Source organism: Ceratotherium simum, chromosome 1 (genome assembly GCF_057802395.1).
Source record: "Ceratotherium simum simum isolate JZ-2026a chromosome 1, ASM5780239v1, whole genome shotgun sequence".
Taxonomy (NCBI): domain Eukaryota; kingdom Metazoa; phylum Chordata; class Mammalia; order Perissodactyla; family Rhinocerotidae; genus Ceratotherium; species Ceratotherium simum.
The window spans coordinates 914,235-940,677 of NC_141900.1; the positions used below are offsets into that span (position 1 = coordinate 914,235).

The 26,443-nt window shown below is 37.5% G+C and overlaps 1 protein-coding gene and 1 pseudogene across 4 annotated transcripts in view; both read right to left on the bottom strand.

The window, feature by feature from the left end:
- Positions 1-26,399, bottom strand: part of LOC147918111 (NTF2-related export protein 2 pseudogene) — a 50,802-nt pseudogene extending 24,403 nt beyond the window's left edge. The window contains exon 1 of the transcript XR_015554712.1: positions 4,935-26,399. The product of XR_015554712.1 is annotated as an NTF2-related export protein 2 pseudogene (transcript). The remainder of the gene's footprint in view (positions 1-4,934) is intronic.
- Positions 1-26,443, bottom strand: part of URGCP (upregulator of cell proliferation) — a 72,983-nt gene that overhangs the window by 45,178 nt on the left and 1,362 nt on the right. The gene's annotated exons all lie outside the window — the stretch shown is intronic.

The window sequence follows — 26,443 nt, forward strand, 5'->3', positions numbered from 1 at the left end:
CCTGTAAATATCTACATTAAAAAAGAAGAGGGCCGGGCCCGTGGCTTAGTGGTTAAGTGCGCGAGCTCCACTGCTGGCGGCCCGGGTTCGGATCCCGGGCACGCACTGACGCACTGCTTCTCCGGCCATGCTGAGGCCGCGTCCCACATACAGCAACTAGAAGGATGTGCAGCTATGACATACAACTATCTACTGGGGCTTTGGGGGAAAAAACAAATAAATAAAATTATAAAAAAAAAAAAAAATGAAGAAAGATCTCAAATCAATAAACTCTATGCCTTAAGGAACAAAAAAATGAAGAGCAAACCAAACCCAAAGCTAGCAAAAGGAAGGAAATATTAAAGATTAGAGCAGACAAAAATAAAATAGAGAATAGAAAAACAATAGAGAAAAATCAATGAAATAAAAAGTTGATTCTTTGAAAAAATCAACAAAATTAATAAACCTTTAGCTAAACTCACTAAGAAAAACAGAAGACTCAAATTACTAAAATCAGAAAGGAAAGTGGGGACATTACTACTGATTTTACAGAAATAAAAAGAACTGTTAGAGAATACTATTAACAGTTGTACACCAACAAAGCAGATAACCTAAGTGAAAAAAATAGCTTTCTAGAAACACACGATCAACCATAACTGAATAATGAAGAAATAAGTAATCTGAATAGCTCTATAACAAGTAAAGACATTGAATTAGTAATCAAAAAACCTCCCAACAAAGAAAACTGTGGACCAGATGGCTTCACTGGTGAATTCTACCAAATATTTAAAGAAGAATTAACACCAATCCTTCTCCAACTCTTCAAAAAAATTAAGGAGCACTTCTCATTCTATGAGGTAATTACCCTGATACCAAAGCCAAACAAAGACACTACAAGAAAACTACAGACCAACATCCTTTATGAATATTGATAGAAAAATCCTCAACAAAATACTAGCAAACAGGATCCAGAAACACAGAAAAGGATTATACACCGTGACCAAGCAGGACTTATTCCTGGAATGCAAGGATGGTTCAACATATGAAAATTGATTGATGTAATATATACATCAATATGATGAAGAAAAAAAAACACATGATCATCTCAATTCACGCAGAAAAAGCACTTGACAAAATTCAATGACCTTTCATGACAAAAACTCTCAAACTAGGAATAGAAGGAAACTTCTTCAACCTAATAAAGGCCATATATGAAAATCCCATACTCAGTGGTGAAGGCCTGAAAGTTTTTCCCTAAAACAGAAACAAGAAAAGGATGCTCGCTTTTGCCACATCTGTTCAACACAGTACTGGAAATCCTAGCCAGAGCAATTACACAATAAATAGAAATAAAGAGTATGCAAATTGAAAAAGAAGAAGTAAAATTATCTCTGTAGATGACATGATCATATGTGTACAAAGCCCTAAAGATTCCACAAAACCCAAACAACAACAACAAAAACCTGTTAGACCTAATAAACAAATTCAGCAAAGTTGCAGATGACAAAATCAACACACAAAGATCAGTTATGACAATGGCAGCAGGCCACACACATGTTAACACTTGCAGCAGGCCTGGCCACAGACCTCAGCAGTAGGTCCATCCATAGAGCCATCAGCCAGCCCACCCAGAATCTCTAACCAGGCTGACTGAAGAGGTCTTGCCCTGCAGACACCAGTCAATAAAGACTAGAAAAGGTACTGCTTCTTCAAATGCACAGATACCAACCCAAAGCCAGAAGGATCACAAAGAACCATGCAAATATAATACCACAAAGAAACCTAATAAAGCTCCAGTAACTAACCCTAAAGAAATGGAAGTCCATGAACTACTTGACAAAGAACGCAAAAGAATTTTCTTAAACTCAGTGAGAGAACAAAGACAGTCATCCCCAATAAACAGATGAAAAATCCTCACCAAATAGTAGCAAACTGGATTAAACAGCATATTAAAAGGATCACACACCATGAAAAAGGAAGATTTAGCCCTGGGATGCAAGGACGGTTTAAATTATGCAAATCAATCAATGTGATACACCACATTAACAGAATGAAGAATAAAAATCACATGATCATCTCAGTAGATGCAGAAAAGGCATTTGACAAAATTCAACATACTTTCATGATAAAAACTGTCAACAAAATAGGTATAGGAAGAACTTACGTTAACACAATAAAGGCCATTTATGAAAAGCCACAGCTAATATTATACTCAATGATGAAAAGCTGAAAGCTTTCCCTATAAAATCCAGAACAAGGCAAGGATGCCCACTCTTTCTTCTCCTTCAACATAGTGCTGTAAGTCCTAGACACAGCAATTAAGCAAGAAACAGAAATAAAAGGCATCCAAATCAGAAAGGAAGTAACATTATCTCTGTTTGCAGATGACATGATCTTCCATGTAGAAAACTCTAAAGACTCCACAAACACAAAAAATCTACTAGAACCAATAAATGAATTCAGTAAAATTGCAGGATACAAAAATCAACATACAAAAATCAGTTGCACTTATATACACAAACAACAACCTACCCAAAAAGGAAACTAAGAAAACAATCTTATTTACAATAACATCAAAAAGAATAAAATACCTAGGAATAAACTTAACCAAGGAGGTGAAAGACTTGTACACCGAAAACTATACAACATTGATGAAAGATATTAAAGAAGACAAAAGCAAATGGAAAGACACCCCATGTTCATGGATTGAAGGAATTAACATTGTTAAAATGTCCATACTACCCAAAGTGATCTACAGTTTCAATGAAACCCCTATCAAAATCCCAATGGCAGTCTTTACAAAAAAAAAAAAAAAAAAAAGAAAAAATAGGGGCCGGCCCCTTGGTGTAGTGGTTAAGTTTGGCGTGCTTTGCTTCAGTGGCCCAGGGGTTCGTGGGTCTGAATCCCAGGCATGGACCTATCCCACTCGTCAAGCCATGCTGTGGCAGCATCCCACATAGAAAATAAGAGGAAAGACGGGCACAGATGTTAGCTCAGGGCCAATCTTCCTCACCAAAAAAAAAAAAACAAAAAAAAATAGAGGGGGCCAATCCAGTGGACTAGTGGTTAAGTTTGGCAGGCTTTGCTTCAGCAGCCTGGGGTTCGCATGTTTGAATCCCAGGTACGCAACGCTCATCAAGCCATGCTGTGGTGGCATCCTACATCCAAAATAAAGGAAGATGGGCACAGATGTTAGCTCAAGTCTAATCTTCCTCAGCAAAAAGAGGAAGATTGGCAATGGACGTTAGCTCAGGGTCACTCTTCCTTACCAAAAAAAATAGAAAAAAATAATCCTAGAATTCATTTGGAACCACAAAAGACCCTGAATGGTGAAAACAATTTTGAGCAAGAACAAAGCTAGAGGCATCACACTTCCTGATTTCAAAATATATTATAAAGCTATAGTAAGAATAGAGAGCCCAGAAATAAGTCCATGCATTAACAATCAGCTGATCTTTGAGAAGGGTACCAAGAACACAAAATGGGGAAAGAATAGTCTCTTCAATAAACTGTGATGGGAAAACTGGATTGGATATCCACAGGCAGAAGAATGAAGTTGGATCCTTATCTTACACCATATACAAACATCAACTCAAAATGGATTAAAAACATAAACATAAAACCAGAAACTATAAAATTCGTAGAAGAAAACATAGGGAAAAAGCTAAATATTGGACTTGGCAATGATTTCTTGTATATGACACCAAAAGCACAGGCAACAAAAGCAAAAATAGATTAATAGCAGGGCTGGCCCACTGGTGTAGTGGTTGTTTGCCCGCTCCACTTCAGCAGCCTGGGGTTCACAGATTCAGATCCTGGGCACGGACCTATGCACCGCTTATCAAGCCATGCTGTGGCAGGCATTCCACATATAAAGTAGAGGAAGACGGGCACGGATGTTAGCCCAGGGCAATCTTCCTCAGCAAAAAGAGGATTGGCAACAAATGTTAGCTCAGAGCTGGTCTTCCTCTCTCCCTCTCTCTCTCTCTCTCCCTCTCTCTCTCTCTCTCTCTCTCTCACACACACACCCACCCACCCACCCACACACACACACACACACAGAGTAGTACAGTAGTTCTAGCCATTTAAAAGCTATAGGGCCAGCCCTGTGGCTTGGCAGTTAAGTGCGTATGCTCTGCTACTGGCGGCCCGGGTTCGGATCCTGGGCGCGCACTAACGCACTGCTTCTCCGGCCACGCTGAGGCTGCGTCCCACATACAGCAACTAGAAGGATGTGCAATTATGACATACAACTATCTACTGGGGCATTAGGGGGAAAAAAAGGAGGAGGATTGGTAATAGATATTAGCTCAGAGCCGGTCTTCCTCAGCAAAAAGAGGAGGATTAGCACGGATGTTAGCTCAGGGCTGATCTTCCTCAAAAAAATAAATAAATAAATAAAATAAAAGTTATAAAGAATTTGGAAAAAGCAATTTATATACAAGTCTTAAAACATATGACAATTAATGAATAGTATACGACCATACAATTCAGTTATTGCTAGTTATACACAGTTTTTAAAAAGTTTTAAAAAGCCAATCCAAAATAAGAATAAGCTCATTTTGAATAGGATATAATGAGTACATTTTGATCAGTACTACAAGATGTTGTGATCTAAATTTCAGTTCCACCCTTTCTCCTCTTTAATTCTCTTTCATTATTATATCAGAAATATAGCGTGTAGTTTGGGGCAAGAATAAATGAATTATTGGTTTTTAATTTTAGTGGTAAGAAACTTAATTTAGAATTGCAATGTGGAAACGAAGTAGGCACATCTAGCTTTAAAACATTAAAAAAAATAAATTATAAGAATGGAAAGATCTTTAAAGTTTAACTGAAAACCAAAGCGAGGTTTCTTTCTCTTTAGAAGTTGAGACATAGAATTATAAGAGAATAGAGGATATGGCCTAAGAGAATAATTTGGCCCAAGAGAATAATTCTAATAATAAACCCACAGCCTGAGTTTGGTTCCCAGGCGCAGACCTACACCACTTGTCACTGGCTATGCTATGGTGGCAGCTCACATACACTTGTTCTTTCGAAGTTTATAGGTTTATAAAGATCTGCTGTTCTCTATTTTCTCTCTAAAAAGACAAAGAGTTAGCCACATAACAAAAACATGTTTTAAAACAGGTCTATTTGCTTGATGCCATATGGAAGAACAAATCGTAAAATTAAATAATTTTAACTTTAAATAACTAAAAAATAAAAATAAAATAAAATATAAGGGAAAATCACTTATTTTGGAAGTGGGTAATACACAGGAGACTTTTGGCCTAATGTTCACATGGAAGACTTAGAAGTTAATGGTGTCACAAAGAGGTAGTAATGGCTCTTTCCAACTTTCCTGTTAGACCCTGCTACAGCGTTAGGCTTATGGCTGACATTTTATCTCCATAAGTTCTCAAGTAAATTGAGACACATATTGGTGATAAGTATGAGATGAATTGGAGAAACCTTTAAAAATCATTCTTAGAACAAAAGTGACACTCATGACCATTTGATAAGTATACTTATTACCTTGGTGATTTAAATCCTAAAAATAGACTACATTTTTATGAGGTAGAAACAAGTACCAAAAACTTACCATTTGGTCACGCATACTTACTTTTGGCTCCAGCCCTGGGTCTCTACCTTTCTCATTCCCTATTCTCCCATTAAAGCTATTAGTCCGACTACCATTCACTACCTCAAGTTACAGGCTTGGAGCTGCCAAGAAAAATATTTTTAAGAAGCTTTGCTTTTGGGCCAGCCCTGGTGGCCTAGTAGTTAAGTTTGGTACACTCTACTTTGGCAGCCTGGGTTTGGTTCCCAGGCGCAGACCTACACCACTCCTCAGTGGCCATGCTATGGTGGCAGCTCACATACAAAATAGATGAGGATTGGCCACAGATGTTAGCTCAGGGAAAATCTTCCTCAGCAAAAAAGAGGTGGATTGGCCACAGATGTTAGCTCAGGGCGAATCTTCCTCAGAAAAATAAAAAAAAGGAAGCTTTGCTTTTAAGTCACCAAATGTACTGAATATTCAGGTATCAACTGAGAACATTTTGCATCTCTCTAGTTGATTTATTCACTTCATAAGAAAACATAAAAGACATTACTTAACATGAAAAAGACTACTGAGCATCTCTACATGCAATTCCACTGTCAGAGTAGTTATGCAAACCTAAATCAGGAATGTTTTAATTGAACTGATTTGAAAAAGCCATATATTAATACTGCATTACCAGTGTATACTGAAAACAGGTAAGTGTTTTACTATAAAATTCTAATATTATAAGAGGATTTTATTTCTGCAATAGCCTGGGTTCACAGCAAGTATGTTAATACAGAGATCATGTGTTTAATATTACTATAAGAATGCCATTAGTAGAAATGTATACAAGGTATGTAAAAACCTAGCATTAAAGCTCTTAATGGCAAAAATCCAAAATGGCAGCTCCTAGAAAAGATGCTGCTGGAATTTTAAAACTTAAAGAAATTTAGTTTCAGCACATACTAGTTTATAGTGCTTCTACAATTAAATGAACTACTTCACATAAATTTCTGTAGCTGCAAACAATGAACCAAAGGAGTATGGACTTTTGCCCCCTTTAACAACTAGCCCAATCTTGAAAATGGAAGCAATCACTTGCAATCTTCTATATAGTGTTGTTAGAAGTGGACTGAGCAGTCAACAGGAAGTTCTGGTTGAAGTAGTGTTGTTTGTTGTCATCAAACTTCACAGTTCCACTGGTCACAACAAGAACTGTACTTTGGGCTCGGGTAGCTTGCTCGTGAATTGTTTGGCAATCTACCATATTTACTTGGAATTCACTAAAAGGCAACATCTCAAAAAAACTGGTTAACATTGCCATTCCATATTAAAGTGGCCTTGTCCATTTATAGCCTGATTAGTGCCCATCTTCTTTAGTCCACTGTCTCATGGTAAATATTGACAAATTCCTCAGCAGCTCTACATGCCTGATCTATATAAGTTTTAAAATCAACAGACAAGGCCATCAGAGAGCCCGAAGCAGCCTGTTCCAGCAGAGGCAGTGTCACTACATCCTCACGTGTCCAGCTCCCTTGGCATGCATGACTGGATTGTGGCTCCACATGAAAATGGTCACTCTTTCCTTGGTGTCTTCTTCTGTCTCCCCGAGACCAGTCTTTTTTGAATTTCCTCATAGTTTTAATCTTATTCTTTCTCTGGATCTCCTCCCTTTAGCTCTAACTGCAGCTACTTCTCAGTATAACTTCTTCGCTCCTCTCCTCACCTCTTACCTGGTGTATAATTGTTTTAATATGCTGCTGAATTCAATTTGTTAGTGTTTTGTTGAGGATTTTTGCATCAATAATCATAAGGGATATTCTTCTGTAGTTTTCTGTCTTTGTCTAGCTTTGGTATCAGGGCAATGCTGGACTCATGGAATGAGTTAGGAAGTGTTCCCTCCTCTTCAATTTTTTTGAGAAGTATGGGAAGAATTGGTGGTGTTAGTTCTTCTCAAGATGTTGCATAGAATTAACCAGTGAAGCCATCAGGTCCAGGGCTTTTCTTTGTCAGGAAATTTTTTTATTATTGATTCAATGTTCTAGTTTTTATTATTGATTCAATGTCCTTACTAGTTATAGGTCTATTCAGATTTCCTATTTCTTTGTGATTCAGTCTTGGTACATTTTGTTTCTAGAAATCTGTCCATTTCATCTAGGTTATCCAATTTGTTCACATACAATTGCTCATAGTTCTCTTATAATCCTTTTCATTTCTGTAGAATTGGTAGTAATGTCTCCATTTTCATTTCTGACTTTAGTCTTTTCCCTTCCCCTTTTTTATTGAGCTAAAATACACATAAAAAATTTACCATCTTAACCATTTTAAAGTATACAGTTCACTGGTATTAAATAAATTCACATTGTTGTGCAGCCATCACCACCATCCATCCCCATAACTCTTGTAAGTCTGAAACTCTATACCTATTAAATAATAACTCTCCATTCTCCCTTCCCTCCAGCCCCTGGCACCCAGTATTCTACTTTGTCTTTGTGATTTCCACTGCTCATATGATTTTCCCTCATACAAGTGAAATCATATAGTATTTGTCTTTTCGTGACTGGCTTATTTAACTTAGCATGATGTTTTCAAAGTACATCCATGTTGTAGCATATGGCAGAATGTCCTTGCTTTTTAAAGCTGAATAATATTCCACTGTAGGTCTTTACATTTTGCCTACCCATTCATCAGTCCATGGACACTTGGGTTTTTTCCATTTTTTAACTATTGTGAATAATGTTGCTATGAACATAGGTGTACAAACATCTCTTTGAGACCCTGCTTCCAATTCTTTTGGGGTTGTACCCAGAAGTAGAATTGCTGGGTCATAGAGTAATTCTATTTTTAATTTCTTGAGGAAACTCCACACTGTTTTCCACAGTGATTGTACCATTTTGTATTGCCATCAACAATGCACAAGGATTCCAAATTCTCCACATCCTTGCCAACATTTGCTGTTTTCTGGTTTTTTTGATAGTAGCCATCCTACTGGGTGTGAGGTGATATCTTATTGTATTGATTTGCATTTCTCTAATGATTAGTGATGTTCAGCATCTTTTCATATGCTTAATGCCCATTTGTACATCTTCTATGGAAAAATGTCCATACAACTCCTTTGCCCATTTTCGAATTAGGTTGTTCTTCTGTTGTTGAGTTGTAGGACTTCTTTACATATTCTCATATTAATCCCTTGTCAGATATACGATTTGCAAATATCCCCGCCTATTCTGTGGTTTGGCTTTTTACTCTGCAGATAGTGTCTCTTTACGTGCCAACTTATTAAATTTTCATAAAATCCAATTTGTCTATTTTTTATTTTGTTGCCTATGCCTTTGGTGTTATATCCAAGAAATCACTGCTAAACCCAGTGATTTCTGGGTGAATTTCAGTGTGGTGAAGATTTTGTCCTGTGTTTTATTGCTTTCAGTCTTACACTTAGGTCGTTGATCCATTTTGAGTTAATCTTTGTATATGGTGTTAGGTAAGGGTCCAACTTCATTCTTTTGCATGTGGATATCCAGTTTTCTTGAAGAGATGTCCTTTCCCCATTGAATGGTCTTGGCACTCTTGTCAAAAATGATTTGGGTGTGGCCCCATGGCTGAGGGGTTAAAGTTCCGTGTGCTCTGTTTCAGCAGCCCAGGTTCACAAGTTTGGATACCAGGCATGGACCGACTCCACTCACCAGCCATGCTGTGGTGGTGTCCCATGTAGAAAATAGAGGAAGGCTGGCGCAGATGTTAGCTTAGGGCTAATCTTCCTCAAGCAAAAAATAAAAAGAGAATTGGAGCAGAGCAGAGTGGATGTTAGCTCAGGGTGAATCTTCCTCAGCAAAAATAAATAAATAAAAAATATAAATAAAAATGATTTGATAGTATATGTGAGGGTTTCTTTCTGAGCCCTCTATTCTATTCCACTGGTCTATATGAATGTCTTTATACCAATAACACTCTACTTTGATTACTGTAGCTTTGTAGTAGGTTTTGAAATCAGAAACTGAGTCAGGTTTATTCTTCTTTTTCAAGATTGTTTCGGTTATTCACTGCCCCTTGAGATTCCATATGGATTTTAGGATGGATTTTTCTATTTCTGCAAAAAATGTCATTGGGATTTTGATAAAGATTGCACTGAATCTGTGGATCACTTTGGGCAATATTGACATTTTAACAATATTAAGACTTCCAATCCATAAACATGGGATGGGTTTCCATTAATTTATGTTTTCTTTTATTTCTTTCAGCAGTGTTTTGTGGTGTTCATTGTACAAGTCTTTCACCTCCCAAGTTAATTCCTAAATATTTTACGCTTTTTGATGCTATTGTAAGTGGAACTGTTTTTGTAATTTCCTTTTCAGGTGATTCACTGTTAGTGTAAGGAAATGCAACTGATTTTTGTGTATTAACTTTGTATCCTGCTATTTTGCTGAATTCTTTTATTAGTTCTCACAGGTTTGTGGAGTCTTTCGTATTTTCTACATATAAGATCATATCATCTGCAAACATCTGCGATAATTTTACTTCTTCCTTTCCAATTTGGATATTTTTTCTCTTTCTTGCCTAATTGCTCTGACTAGAACTTTTAGTACCATGTTGCATACAAGTAGTGAAAGCAAGCACCCTTGCCTTACTCCTGATCTTAGAGGAAAGGCTTTTAGTCTTTCACCTGGAGTGTTGTTTGCTGTGAGTTTCCATTTATTACTTTTATAATGTGGTGGTAGTCTTCTCCTATTCTTAGTTTGTTGCGTTTATTATGACAGGGTGTTGAATCTTGAAAATGCTTTTTCTGCATCAATTGAGATGATCATGCGGTTTTTTTCCTTCATTTTGTTGGTGTAGTGTATTACATCGATTGATTTTTTGCATGTTGAACCATCCTTGCATTCCAATAATAAATCCCAGTTAGTCATGATGTATAATCCTTTTAATATGCTGCTGAATTCTGTTTGCTGGTGTTTTGTTAAGGATTTTCACATCAATGTTCATAAGGGATATTGGTCTGTAGTTTTCTTTTCTTGTAGTGTCTTTGCCTGGCTTTGGTATCAAAGTTATGCCAGCCTCACAGAGTGAGTTAAGAAGTGTTGGTTTGGCTTCAATTTTTTGGAAAAGTTTGAAAAGGATTAAAATTAATTCTTCTTTAAATATCAGGTAGAAATCACTAGTGAAGCCATCAGAACCAGGGCTTTTCTTTGTGGGGAGATTTTTTTTATTATTGATTCAATCTCCTTATTAGTTATAGGTCTATTCAGATTTTCTATTTCTTCATGATTTAGTCTTGGTAGGTTTTGTGTTTCTAGCAATTTGTCCATTTCATCTAGGCTATCCAATTTTTTTGGCATACAATGGTTCATAGTATTCTCTTATAATCCCTTATTTCTGCAGAATAGGTGGTAATGTCCCCACTTCCATTTCTGATTTTAGTACTTCGAATCTTCTCTCTTTTTTCCCTAGTCCATCTACCTAAAGGTAGATTTAGGTCAATTTTGTTGATCTTACTGAAGAACCAACTTTTGGTTTTATTGGTTTTCTCAATTGCTTTTCTATTCTCTATTTCATTTATTGCTACTCTAATCTTTATTATTTCCCTACTTTTGCTAGCTTTGTGTTTAGTTTGTTCTTCTTTCTCTAGTTCCTTAAGTTAGGTTGTTGTTTTGAGATCTTTCTTGTTTTTAATGTAAGGTTTTATAGCTATAAATTTCTCACTTAGCACCTCTTGCAATGCATTAAGTTTTGGTATGTTGTGTTTTTGTTTTCATTCATTTCTAAGTATTTTATAATTTCTTTGTGATTTCTTCTTTGATCCTTTGTTTAAAAGTGTGTTGCTTAGGGGCCGGCCCCATGGTGTACTGGTTAAGTGCGTGTGCTCCACTGCTGGCAGCCCAGGTTCCAATCCCAGGCACACACCTATGTACCACTTGTCAGGCCGTGCTGTGGCGGCGTCTCATGTAAAGTAGAGGAAGACGGGCCCTGGGCCCGTCCAAAAAGAGGAGGATTGGCATGGATGTTAGCTCAGGGCTGATCTTCCTCACACAAAAAAATAAAAGCATGTTGCTTGTTTTTCACAATTTTGTGAATTTTCCAGGGTCTGTTTATTGACTTCTAACTTCATCCCATTGTGGTCAGAGGAGATACTTTGTATTATATTTATCTTTTTACATCTATTGAAAAAATATGTGGCCCTACATATGGTCTATCCTGGAAAATGTCCCATGTACAGTTAAGAAGAATGTGTATGCTGTTGTTGTTGGGTGGAGTGTTCTTTATATGTCTGTTAGATCCAGTTGGTTTATTGTGCTAAGTTCTCTATTTCCTGACTTATCTTCTTTCTGGTTGTTTTATCCATTATTCTGAATGGATTATTGAAGTCTACAACTATTATTGTACAAATGTCTATTTCTCCCCTCAATTCTGTCAGTTTTTGCTTCATATATTTTGACGGTCTGTCATTAGGTGCATAAATGTTTATAACTGTTATAGCTTCTTGCTGTATTGAAATTTTTTTTTATATGCAATAGCTTTTTTTGGTTTGTTTCTTGTAAATGTTTTTTATTTAAAGTCTATTTTGTCTGAAATTAATATAGCCACTCCTGCTCTCTTTTGGTTAGTATTTGCATGGAATATCTTTCCCTATCTTTTCACTTTCAAACAGTTTGTGTCTTTGAATCTCAAGTGAGTCTCTTGTAGACAGCATATGGATGGATCATGTGTTTTTATCCATTCTGCCAATCTCTGTCTTATGACTGTAGAATTTAATCCATTTACATTTAAAGAATTACTGATGTGTAGGGACTTACTTCTGTTATTGTGTTATTTGTTTTCTCTATGCCCTATCACTTTTTTGTCCCTCATTTCCTGCATTCTTGTCTTCTTTGTGTTGATTTTTTGTAGCCAATTTCTTAAATTCCTTCTTAATTTCCCTTTGTGTATATTCTATAGCTATCTGCTCTGTGGTTGCCATGGGGATTACATTAACATCCTAAAGTTATAATATCCTATTTTGAATTTATAGCAGCTTAACTTCAATAACATACAAGAACTCTGCTCCTTTACACTGTCCCCACCTCTTTTAGTTGTTGATGTCACAAAATTACATCTTTATGCATTGTGTGCCCTGAAACATAAATAATTCTTTAAAATGCATTAGTCTCCTAAATTCTGTAGAAAACAAGATTTGCAGTTACAAACCATTGTTACAATAATACTAGCTTTCATAATTGTTCGTATATTTATCTTTACTGAGATCTTTATTTCTCCTTATGGCTTCAGGTTATTGTCTAATGTCCTTTCACTTTGTGGGATTCCCTTAAGCATTTTTCGCAGGGCAGGTCTAGTGGTCATGAAATCTCTTAGCTTTTGTTTATCTAGGAATGTCTTGATTTAGCCCTCACTTTGGAAGGACAGTTTTGCTGGATTTAGGATTCTTGGTTGACAGATTTTGTTTTCTTTTAGCACTTTGAATATATCTACCCACTGTCTTCTAGTCTTCAAAGTTTCTGATGAGAAATCTGCAGATAATCTCTTTGAGGATCACTTTTATATGATGATTGGCTTCTCTCTTGCTTATTTCAAGATTTTCCCTTTGTCTTTGGCATTTGAAAGTTTGATTATAATGTGTCTCAGAGTGGGTCTTTTTGAGTTGATCTTACTCGGAGTTCATTGAGCTTCTTGGATGTTTATATTTGTGGTTTTCTTCAAATTTGGGGAGTTTTAAGCCCTTATTTCTTCAAATATGCTCTTGGCCCCTTTTTCTCTCTCTTCCTCTGGGATTTCTACAATACATATGTTGGTGCTTTTGATGGTTTTTCATAGGCATCTAGGCGTTGTTAGCTTTTCTTCATCTTTTCTCTTTCTGTTTCTCAGCCTCAATAATTTCCGTTGTCCTGTCTTCAAGTTCACTGATTCATTGTTCTGCCTGCTCAAATCTGCCTTTAAATCCCTCTAGTGATTTTTTTCATTTCAGTTATTGTACTTTTCAGCTTCAGAATTTTGTTCTGGTTTCTTTTTAGGTTTCCCATCTCTTTATTGATGTTTCCATTTTGTTCACACATCAGCTTCTTTACTTTTTCCATGTCTTCCTTTAATCCTTTCAGCATCTTTAAGACCATTATTTTAAAGTCTTTGTCTAATATATATTCCAATAAGTCTTTTTTAGGGACAGATTCTGTTATATTGGTTCTCTTCCTTTGAACGGGACATACTTTCCTGTTTCTCTGTAAACCCTGTGATTTTCTTGTTGAACACTGGCCATTTGAATCTAACAATGTGGCAACTCTAGAAATCAGATTCTTCCCCTTCCCCAAGGTTTGCTGTTTTTGTTGTTATTTTATTTATTATTATTGTTGTAGCTTCTCTGTGCCCAGGATTAGCCTGAGGGGTAAACTTAATGTCTTCTTGTATCTTTTTTGAGCCTCTCCTGGGGCACACACAGTCACTTTCTAATTTTCCTCATATATGCAGTTGTTTTTTAATATGCTGGTCTTTAACGTCTGGCTCCAAAAAGGGAAAAAGCAAAAAATGAAGTGGTGGAAAAGAGTGCTGGCCCTTTAAATATCCTAAAAGACACTTGAGCCAGATGGGGGAGAGGCTTGCAATAATGGGAGGAGGTGCAACAATGGCTCTCCGCCTCTGTGTTTGCACCTCTGTGATCGGAAGCAGCAATCAGAGATCTAAGCATAGATTCCTATTTGGAGTACAGGGTCCCACTTGCTCCCCTCCCCCAGGCTCCCACAAGCTGTGTGCAAGCTGCTCCATGAACATGAGCACAGGTGCCAGCCACATGGCTTGGGGTTGGGGATGGGTAGCTGCTACTGTGCTAAGAGCTGAAATTGACCAAAATTTACCACCCAAGCCTTCCCCTGAAAGTTGCAAGGTTCAACAATCTCTAGAGTTCCAAAATAGTTACATCAGATGATTCTACCAGTGCAATTGTTGTCTAGGTGGGAGACAGATTCCTGGTGCTTCCAACTCCACCATCTTCCCATAATCTTCCTAAGTCTTTTTTTTTTTTTCTTAATAAATCTAGGTAAAGGGTTGTCTATTTCATTGATCTTTTCGAAAAAAACTCCTTTTCTTTTCATTCATTTTCTCCACTGTTTTTCTATTCTATATTTTGTTCATCTCTGTTCTAATCTTTTCCTTCCTTCTGCTGGCTTTAGGTTTAATTTCTCTCTCACTTCTGAAGGACAGTTTTGGAGGACAAAGGATTCTTCATTGACAAGGTTTTCCTTCAGCACTTTAAATATACTAGCCCACTGACTTCTGGCTCCAAAGTTTCAGGTGAGAAATCTGCTGATAATCTTATTGATGATACCTTTTATGCTACAAGTTGCTTCTCTCTTGCTGCTTTCAAGATTCTCTTTGTCTTTTGCTTTCGACAGTTTATGTGTCTCATTGTGGGTCTCTTTGAACTTATATTATTTGTAGTTTGTTAAAGTTCGTGGATGTTTATGTTCATGTCTTTCTTCAAATTTGGGATATTTTCAGGCATTATTTCTTCAAATAATCTCTGCTCATCTGTCTCTTTTCTTCTGGGACTCCCACAATGCATATGTTGATCCTCTTGAAGGTGTCCTACAGGTTCCTTCGGCTTTGTACACTTTTCTTCAATCTTTGTTCTTTTTGTTCCTCAGACTTGATAACTTCAATTGTCCTATCTTTTAGTTCACTGATTCTTTCTTCTGCCTGCTCAAATCTGTCTTTGAATCCCTCTGGTGAATTTTTTATTTACGTTATTGTACTTTTCAGCTCCAGAATTTCTTTTTGGTGTATTCTTTTATTTTTCTCTATTGACATTTCCATTTTGTTCAGACATCATTTCTTGACTTTCTCCATGTCTTCCTTTAGTTTTTTGAGCATCTTTTAAGACAGTTGTTTCAAAGTCTTTGTCTAGTAGGTCTGCCATCTGGCCTTTCTCACCAGTTTCTGTTGTTTTTGTTTTTTTCTTTGAATGGGCCGTATTTTTCTATTTGAGTGTCTTGTAATTTTTGCTGAAAACTTGACATCTGAATCTAATAATGTAAGTCTGGAAATCAGATTTTCCCCTTTCCCCAGGGTTTCCTTTGTTTTTATTATTTAATTTACTATTACCGTAGACTGTCTCTGTGCCTACAAGGATCAGCCTGAGGTGTAAAATTAAGGTCTTCTCAGGTCTTTCTGAGCCAGTGCTTTTCCCTAGGCACTCATGGTGACTTTCTAAATTCCCCTGCATAGTGGTTGCTTTTAAGTGTCTTAGTCCTTAAATGTCTAGTTCCCACAATGGGGAAAAGAGATAAATAACGATGGAGGGAAAGTGCCAGCTCTTTAAATTTCCTGGAAGTTGCTTCAGCTGTAAAGCAAGGGGCTTGCACCACGGAGGGTGGGGGGTGCAGCAATGGCTGCCCACCTCTGTTTCTGTACTTCTATGATCAAAAGCAGCAATGAGAAAACAGTTTCCTGGTATTTGGAGAACAAAGTCCTTATTGCCCATCCTGGCTCAGCAAGCTGCATGTAAACTGCTCCTGAACAAAAGCATGAGTGACTGTCACAAAGCTGAGGGTGGAGGATGAGTGGTCAGTGCTGCAATTAACCAAAATTAACTGCAATTTCCCATTCAAGCCTTCTTCTGGAAGTTATAGTCTTTGAATAGAGTCCAGAGTTCTAACATAGTTATATCAAGCAGATTCTGCCTGTACAATTGTCTAGGCAAGAAGAGAGATTCCTGGTGCTTCCTATTCTGTCATCTTCCCAGAATCCCATAACTCTTTTTATATATTGCTGAATCCCACTTATTATGTTTCACTGAGAATTTTTGCTTCTGTATTCATGAGAGATATTAATCCACAGTTTTCCTTTTTTGGATGGTCTTTGTATGGTTTTGGTATCAGGATAATACTAGCTTCATAAAATGAGTTGGGTAATCTCTCCTTTTCTGTTTTCTGGAAGATAACATGTAGAATTGGTTCTTCTTTAAATGCTTGGTAGAATTCTCCAATGAAAACATCTGATTCTTTTGGGGGAACTTTTAAATTAAAAATTCAATTTCTTTAATGTTTATAAAACTATACAAATTATCTATTTCATATTGGGTGAGTTTTGAAGAATTAGTCCATTTCACACAAGTTGCCCAATTTATGTACGTAGAGTTGTTTATATTTCCTTATTATAATTTTGAGGTCTACAAGATTTGTAGTGATATCCCCTTTCATTCCTGATATTGGTAATTTATGTTATCTCTTTTTTTCTTTGTCAGTCTTAGCAGAGGTTTGTCAATATTATTGATCTTCTCAAAGAACTAACTTTTTATTTTCTCTTTCCAATTCCATTAATTTCTTCTCATTATTTCCTTCCTTCTGCACCTCTGGGTTTATCTTGCTCTTCTTTTTATAGGATCTTAAGGTAAGAGCTTATTTTATTTTCTTGAGACTCCCTCTTTTCTAATATAAGAATTTGGTGCTATAAATTTTCCTCTCAGCACTACTTTATCTACATCCCACACATTTTAGTATGTTTTACTTTCATTTTCATTCAGTTCAATATGTGGTTTTTATCTATCTTGAGACTTCCTCTTTCACCCATAGATTATTTAGCAATTTCTTGTTTAGTTTCCAACTGTTTGGAGATTTTCCTGTTATCTTTCTGTTACTGATTTCCAGTTTGGTTCCACTGTGGTGACAACACACACAGTACGATCTCAATTATTTTAAATATGTTGAAATTTGTTTTATGGCCTTGTCATAGTAAATGGTCTATCTTGGTGTACTGTCCATGGGAACTTGAAAAGAATGTCTATTCTGCTGTTCTTGGGCGAAGTGCTTTGTGTGTGTGTGTGTTGGATCCTGTTGATTGATGGTACTGTTGAGTTATATATCCTTGCTGATTTTCTGTGTAGTTCAATCAATTATTGAAAGAGGGGTGTTGAAGTTTCCAACATGATTTGTCTATTTCTCTTCTCAGTTGTATCCATTTTTGCTTTACATATTTAGCAGCTCTCTTGTTTAGTGCATGGACATTTAAGACTACCATGTCTTCTTGATAGCCTGACCCTTTCATCATTATGAAATGCCCCTCTCTGTCCCCAGTAATTTTCTTTGCTCTGGAGTCTACTTTATCTGTCATTAATATAGCCACTACTGCTTTCTTTTGTTTGAACTACATATCATTTTTCATCTTTTTACGTTCAACCTATCTATACTATTACTTTTGAACTGAGTTCCTTGCAAGGAGCATATAATATGGCCCTGGGCTTTTTGTTTGTTCTTCCCTCCCCAAAGCCCCAGTACATAGTTGTATATTATAGTTGTAAGTCCTTCTAGTTCTTTTATGCGAGCTGCCGCCATCGCATGCCTACTGACAGATGGACGAGTGGTGTGGTTCCCCGCCCTGGAACCGAACCTGGGCTGCTGAAGCAGAGTGCGCTGAACTTTAACCACTAGGCCATCAGGGCTGGCTCAGTAGGGTCCTGTTTTTTATCCCTCCTGCCCCTCTCTTTTAATTGGTGTATTCAGACATACAATTAATGTAATTATTGATATACTAGGCTTCAGTGGGGTTTCTGTTTCATTTTGTTTTCCACTTCTTTCCTCTGCTCTTCATTTCTGTTTTTTTCTGCCTTCCTTTGGGTTACTTGTACCTTTTTTTAGAATTCCGTTTTGTTGCGGCCGGCCCCGTGGCTTAGCGGTTAAGTGCACGCGCTCCGCTACTGGCGGCCCAGGTTCGGATCCTGGGCGCACACCGACACACCGCTTCTCTGGCCGTGCTGAGGCTGCGTCCCACATACAGCAACTAGAAGGATGTGTAACTATGACATACAACTATCTACTGGGGCTTTGTGGAAAAGAGGAGGATCGGCAATAGATGTCAGCTCAGAGCTGGTCTTCCTCAGCAAAAAGAGAGGAGGATTAGCATGGATGTTAGCTCAGGGCTGATCTTCCTCACACACACAAAAAAAAGAATTCCATTTTGTTTTATCAATAGTGCTTTTGAATTTATCTCTGTATAGACATTTAGTGGTTGCTCTAGGTATTATATTATGCATACAGAACTTTTCACAGTCCCCTGGTGTCGACATTTTACCAGTTTGAGTGAAGTGTAGAAACCTTACAAGCTTTTAAGTTTTTTTACCCTCTGTCATTTATAATACAATTGTCCTAAATATTTCCCACACACTTTGAGATCCGCCTCAGAAAATATAATTTTTGCTTCAAACACCCAATATAATTTAGAAAACACAAGAAGAGGGAAAAAACCCATTTTATTAACTAGCATTTTAACTCTTTCTATTGTTCTATCTCCCTTCCTGATGTTTCAAGATTCCTTCTTTTATCATTTCCTTTCCAATTCAAGAATGTCCTTTAGCCTTTTTTTATGATAGATCTGCTCTGCTGGTGACAAATCCTCTTAGTTTTCCTTCAACTAGGAATGTCTTAATTTCCACTATATTCTTGAAGAATATTTTCACTGGATATAGAATTCTGAGTTACAGTTCTGTTTTCAGTAATTGAAAATGCCGTGCCACTTTCTTCTGGCCTCCTTGGTTTCTAAAAAGAAATCTGCTGCAATTTAAATTGGTTTTTTACTTATAGGTAAAGTATTATTTCTTCCTGCTTTCAAGATTTTCTGTCTCTAGTTTTCAGGATTTTGACTATGATGTATCTTGGCATGGTGTTTTTTGCAGTGGATCCTACTTGGGGTTAGCTCAGCTTCCTGGATCTGCAGGTTTATGTCTTTTGCCAAATTTGGGGGTTTTTCAGCCATTACTTATTCAAATACTTTTTCAGCCCCGTCTTCTTTCTCCTCTCCCTCTGTGACTCAGATGAAATGAATGTGAGATCATTTGTTATACTCCCACAGGTCGTTGAGGCTCTAGTTTTTTTCCTATTTGCTCTCTGTTGTTCTTTCTGTTAGTTTTTATTGTTTTATCTTTACTTTCACTGATACTTTCCTCTATCATCTCCACTCTGCTATTGAGTCCATCTAGTGACTTTATTATTTCCTTTATTGTATTTTTCAGTTCTAAAATTTCCATTTGGTTCTTCTTTATATTTTGTATTTCTTTGCTGAGACTCTAGTTTGTTTCAAGCATTTTTGTAATTGTTCATTAAAACATTTTTATGATGCATGCTTTAAAATATTTGTCAGATAATTCTAATCTCTGTGTCATTTCTGATATGGCATCTGACGATTGCCTTATCTTACTCAAGTTGAGATAGTCTTGGTTCTTGGTATGATGACTGATTTTCAATTGTACCCTGGACATCGGGGGTATTACGTTATGAGACTCTAGATCTCATTTAAATCTTGTCTTACAGAACTTCTCTGACATTACACCAACACAGGAAGAAAGACCCCACCTCATTACTGCCAAGTGGAAGTGCAAGGCCACCACCCTGGCTGGGAGGGTGTGACGGTTAATTTTATGTGTCAACTAAATGGGGACACAGAATGCCCAGACAGCTGGTTAAAGATTTCTGGATGCGTCTGCGAGGGTGTTTCCAGAAGCGATTAGCAGTGAATTGGTGGACTGAGTAAAGCATATGGTCCTGCCCAATGTAGCTGGGTACCATCCAATCTGTTGAGGGCCTGAACAGAACAAAAAGGTGGAGGAAATTTAAATTGGTTCTCTGCCTGAATGCTTCAGCTAAGATAGCAATCTTCTCCTGCCCTCAGTGCTTCTGATTCTCAAGTCTTCACATAGATTGGAATCCACACCCTCAGTTTGCAGCTCTCAGACCTTCAAACCATACCGCCAGCTTTTCTGGACCTGCAGCTTGTAGATAGCAGATCATGGGATTTCTCAGCCTCCATAATCCTGTGAGCCAATATCTTCTTATAAGATATCTCTCTCCTTCTTCCCACCCCCTCTACTTTCTCTGAAGAACCCTAATACAGAGGGGGAGGAATGCCTTGTAACTTCTCCTAATGTGACTGTCATGGACACTGTGAGGGGGGAAAGTGTCATTATCACTGGATGGGCATGACAATCCCATCTCTTCTTGGCCTTTTCTGACATCACCCTAACAAGAGAGGAGGACTGTCTCTTTACAACTTGACTATCACACAAGTTTAGGCTCCCCACTTAACCTTTGCTGATCAGGATGGGGCCCTATTTTGTTCCACGGTATTTGGCTGGAGTAAAGCAGTTATGGTCTATAAGTTTTCCATTTTGCTAAGTTGCCCCTTTCCTGGTCCTTTGGTGAAACAGAGGCTTTTGTTGGGGCTTTTTTTCTTGCTCCCATTGGTGTTTCCACATTGCTGGCTTCTCAAGCACCCAGTCCAGGATATATTAAGCAAAAAGAGAACTCGTTGTGATGTCATTCTTGGGTCTCAAATCCCCTTGCTAGTCTGCCATCTTCTCTCTACCTTTCGGAGTTTTCTTATGTTTTGATAAAGCCCAATTTATTGGTGTTTTCTTTTATAGTTGGTGCTTATTACATTATATTTAAAACATCTTTGTCAAACCCAAGTTCATAAAGATTTTGTTTTTTCTATAAGTTTTTTAGTTTTAACCTAATTTAACAAGTAGATCTATGATCCATTTTTATTTAATTTTGGCATATAGTATGAGGTAAAGATGGAAGTTACTTTTTATGCATATAGCTATCCAATTGTTCCAGAGCCATCACTTGAAAATATTTTTTCTCCATTGAATTGCCTTGGCACCTGTATTAGTCCATTTGCCTGCTATAAACAGAATACCATAGACTGCGTGGCTTATAAACAACAGAAATTTATTCACAATTCTGGAGACCGGGAAGTCTAAGATCAAGGCACCAGCAGATTTAGTTTCTGGCAGGGCCCACTTCCTGGTTTACGGATGGCTGTCTTTTCACTGTATCCTCACATGGCAGAAGGGGCATGGGAAATCTCTAGGGTCTCTTTTATAAGGGCACTAATGCCATTCATGAGGACTCTGCCCTCATGACCTAATCACCTCCAAAGGGCCCCGCCTCCTAATACCACCACATTGGGAGTTAGGAATAAATATATGAAATTTCAGGGGACACAAACATTCAGTCTATAGTATCACCTTTTTCAAAAATCAATGTGCAGGTCTATTTCTGTACTCTCTATATTCTTTTTTCATTGACTAACCTGGCTATCTTTATAGTCACACCTTCTTAAATATGTATATTTTTTTTATGATATAGCCTGTAATCATACAGTTTGAGTCTTCCAACTTTGTTCTTCCTACTCAAAGTTGGTTTGCCCATTCTGAGTCCTTAATGTACCCACATAAATATTAGACTCAGTTTGCCAATTTGTACCAAAAACCTTGCTGGGATTTTGATTTGGACTGTATTGAATATACACACTAACTTACAAAGAATTGATATCTTAAGAACAGTGAGTCTTCCAACCCATGAACATGGTCTCTCTCTCCATTACTTTGATCTTCCTTAATTTCTCTGAGCAATGTTTTATAGTTTTGTGTAAAGGTCTTCCTTACACAAAGGAACAAACTTTTTTGTTTGTGTAAAGGTCTCCCTTACATAAACTTTTTTCAAGTTTCTTCATAAGCATTTCATATTTTTGTTTTTTTTTTTTAAATTAATTAATTTATTTTTTGTGAGGAAGATCAGCCCTGAGCTAACATCCACGGCAATCCTCCTCTTTTTGCTGAGGAAGACCAGCTCTGGGCCAACATCTATCACCAATCCTCCTCCTTTTTCTCCCCAAAGCCCCAGTTGATAGTTGTATGTCACAGTTGCACATCCTTCTAGTTGCTGTATGTGGGACGCTGCCTCAGCATGGCTGGAGAAGCGGTGTGTCGGTGCGTGCCCGGGATCCGAACCCAGGCCGCCAGTAGCAGAGCATGCACACTTAACTGGTAAGCCACGGGGCTGGCCCCTCATATTTTTCTTAGTACTGTAAATAGCATTAAATTATTTTTCAATTTCTGATTGTTGCTAGCACACAGAAATACAATTGATGTCTGTATATTGATCTTGCATCTGTAACTGCTAAACCGTTAATAGTTCTAGAAGTTTTTGTAGTCTCCCTTAGATTTTCTGTGTAGGCAAGCATACCATCTGCGAATAAAGACATTTTTACCTCTTTCCACTCTGTCTGCATTTTATTTCTTTTCCTTGCCTTATAGAAATGGCTAGAACATCCAGTACAACGTTGGATAGCAGCGAGAACAAACTTGCCTTATTCCTGATCTTAGGGAGGGAACGCATTTAGTCCTCCATTATTGTTATGGACTGAATGTTTATTTCCCCCCAAAATTTATATGTTGAAGCTCTAACTTCCAGTGTGGCTATATTTAGAGATGGGGCCTCCAAGGAAGTAATTACAGTCATGCATCACTTAATGATGGGGATACTTCTGAGAGATGATTAAGTGATTTTGCTGTACAAACATCGAGTGTACTTACACAAAGCTAGATGGTTTAGCCTACTATACACCTCGGCTATAAGGTACTAATCTTATGGGACCACCATCATACATGCAGTCCGTCATTGATCGAAACGTTGTTATGCAGCACATGACTCTAAGGTTAAATGAGGTCATAAGGGTGGGGCCCTGATCCAATAGGACTAGTGTCCTTATAAGAAAAGACATCAGAGAGCTAACCCTCTCCCTCCACCCCCATGACCTGTGTTCATGCACCAAGAAAGACCATGTGAAGATATAGTGAGGAAGCCATCTACAAACCAGGAACAGAGCTGTCATCAGAAACCAAGTCAGCCAGAACCTTGATCTAGGACTTCTAACCTCCAGAGCTGTGAGAAAATAAATTTATGTTGTTTAAGACACCTGGCCTATGGTATTTTTTATGGTTGTTCTAGCAAACTAATACAAGTTCTTTTGGCTCAAAGTTTTTCATGGGATTGCACTTAAGCTGTGAGCCAGGATCATCTTAAGGCCTGAATGGGGAAGGATCAACTTCCAAGCTCGTTTACATGGAATTGGCAGGATTCAGTTCCTTGTGGGGTGTTGGACTGAGGGGCTTCATTTTTTACTAGCTGTTGCCAGGAGGCCTCTCTCAATTCCTTGGCACAGGGGCCTCTCCATAGGGAAGCTCACAATATAGCAGCTGGCTTCCATCAGAGTGAGAGAGAGGGAGTAAGGGAGCGAGGTAGCAAAAAAATGAGAGGGCAAGAGAGGTTGCCCAAGATAGAAGCCAGTCTTTTTCTTACCCTAATCTCAAAAGTGACATCCCATCACCTTTTCTATTAATTAGAAACGTCACTAGGGGCTGGCCCAGTGGTGTAGTGGTTAAGTTCGTGCATTCTGCTTTGGTGGCCTGGGGTTCACAGGTTCAAATTCTGGGCGCAGACCAACACACCACTCGTCGAGCCATGCTGTGGTGGCATCCCACATACAAAATAGAGGAAGATAGGCACAGATGTTAGCTCAGAACCATTCTTCTTCAGCAAAAAGAGGAAGACTAGTTAGCTCAAGGCCAATCTTCCTCACACACACACACAAAAATATCATTAAATCCAGCCCACACTAAAGGAGAGGAGATTACAAAAGGGCTTGAATACTAGGAGGTGGGGATTGTTGGGGGTCATCTTAGAGGCTCCCTACAATAAGCTCTCAATAGCCAAATCTAGGACAACTTGAGCAACATATAAATAACAATACTAATGGATTAAAACTGATAGAATAAAAATCCATGAGTCCACACTGATATAAACAAAATACTTGAATAAATAAACGAGGGAGAAAAGACAGCCCTTCCTTACAGTAGAATTCCAATTAATAAATGTAGAAAGAAAACTAGAAATAGAAAATTAACATTTGGTAAACACCACAGTAATAACTGATGTAGGCAAGAAGGGAATCTAAAATTACCACATGAAAGTAAGATTGAAAAAACAAATAGGGTATTCACATAGCCTCAAAGTTTCTCCCAAGCTACTTATTAATTTAAAAAGAAAAATTTTTATCTTTACAGTGGAGAAATATGACAAATATCAACTTAAAGTGATCAGACTTTACCAGTAACAAGACTTACCAATGTCATGTACCTCCTGGTACGACGCACTGAGGGCAGAACATCACTCTGTAACAGTCTTGCCAAAAATGCATAACCTTAATCTCATCAATCAGAAAACCCAAACTGAAGGATAGTCTACAAAATAACTTGCCCATACTCTTGAAAAGTGTCAAGGTCATCAAAGACAAAGAAAGACTAAAGAATTGTCTAAGATTGCAGGATGCTAAGGTGACAAGACAAGCAAATGCAACATGGGATCCTAAATCGGATCCTGGATCAGAAAAAGGCTGTTAGCTGGACAATTAGCAAAATTTAAGTAAAGTCTGCAAATTAGTTAATAGTATTGTATACACGTTAATTTTCTGGATTAGATAATTGCATTACAGTTATGTAATATGCTAATATTAGGGGAAGCTGGGTGAAGGGTATACAAGAACTGTGTATTGTTGTTATTCTATTTTAAACAGCTTTACAGACATAAAATTTACCCATTAGTAATCACTCCCTATTCCCTACCCTCCCTTAGCCTTAGGCAATCACTAATCTACTTTCTGTCTCTGTAGAGTTGCCTATTCTGGACATTTCATATCAATGGAATCACACAATATGTGGTCTTCTGCGACTGGCTTCTTTCATTTAGCATGTTTTCAAGGTTCACATGTTGAATTGTGTCCCCCCAAAATATGCTGAAGTCCTAATCTCCAGTACCCGTGTATGTGACTTTATTTGAAATTCGGGTCTTTGCAGACGTCAAGTTAAGATGAGGTCATTAGGGTGGGCCCTAATCCACTATGATTGAGTCCTCATAAAAAGGGGAAATTTGGACACAGAAACAGACACACATACAAGGAAGACAATGTCAAGACACAAGGAGAACACCATCTGTAAGCCAAGGAATGCCTGAGGCTACCAGAAACTAGAAGAGAGATGTGGAAAAAAGATCCTCCCTCACAGCCCTCAGAAGGAACCAACCCTACCAATACCTTGATTTCAGACATCTAGCCTCCAAAACTGTGAGACAATAAATTTCTATTAAGCCACCCAGTTTGTAGTACTTCGTTACATCAACCACAGCAATCTAATATACCCATGTTGTAGCATATATCAGTACTTCATTCTTTTTATTGCCAAAATATTCCATTTTGTGGATATATCATATTTTGTTTATCCATTAAACATTTGGGTTGTTTTGACCTTTTGGCTATTATCAATCACACTGCTATAAACATTTGTGTACAAGTTCCTGTGTGGACATGTTTTAATTTCTCTTGGGTATAAACCTAAGAAAGGAATTGCAAGGTCATATAACTTTAACTTTTTAAGGAACTGCCAAACTGTTTTCCAAAGTGGCTGCACCATTTTACATTCCCACCAGTAAAGTGTGCAAGTTCCAAATTCTCCACATCTTCACCAACACCTGTTATTGGCTGTCCTTTTGATTATAGCTATCCTAGAGGGTATGAAGCGGTATCTCATTGAGTCTTTGATTTGCATTTCCCTAATAACTAACAACATTGAGCTTCTTTGTTTTATGTGCTTATCGGCCATTTCTATATCTTTGAAGAAATTCCTATTCAAATCCTTTGTTCAGTTTTTAATTAGTTTGTCTTTTTTATTGAGTTGCAGGAGTTCTTTATATGTTCTGGACCCTTATCAAATACATGATTTGCAAATATTTTCTCCCATTCTGTGGGTTGTCTTTTTGCTTTCTTGATGGTGCTGTTTGAAGCACAAAAGTGTTAAATTTTTATGAAGTCCAATTTATCAATTGTTAAATCTTTTATTATATTTACGATACTTCTGTACATCTAAAACTACTTCAAAATAAAAAACTATGTATAAAAGTTTATGTAAAAAGCTTAGAAGACTATGCGCTAAACTACCAACAGGAAGCAGAAATGGAATTTTTCATTTGCTATTCAACACAATTCCGTTTCTTTTCTTTTTCCTGGATTTCTTTTCCGGATTATACAAGTGATGCAGATTCTCTGTGGAAATTTTGGAAATTAACA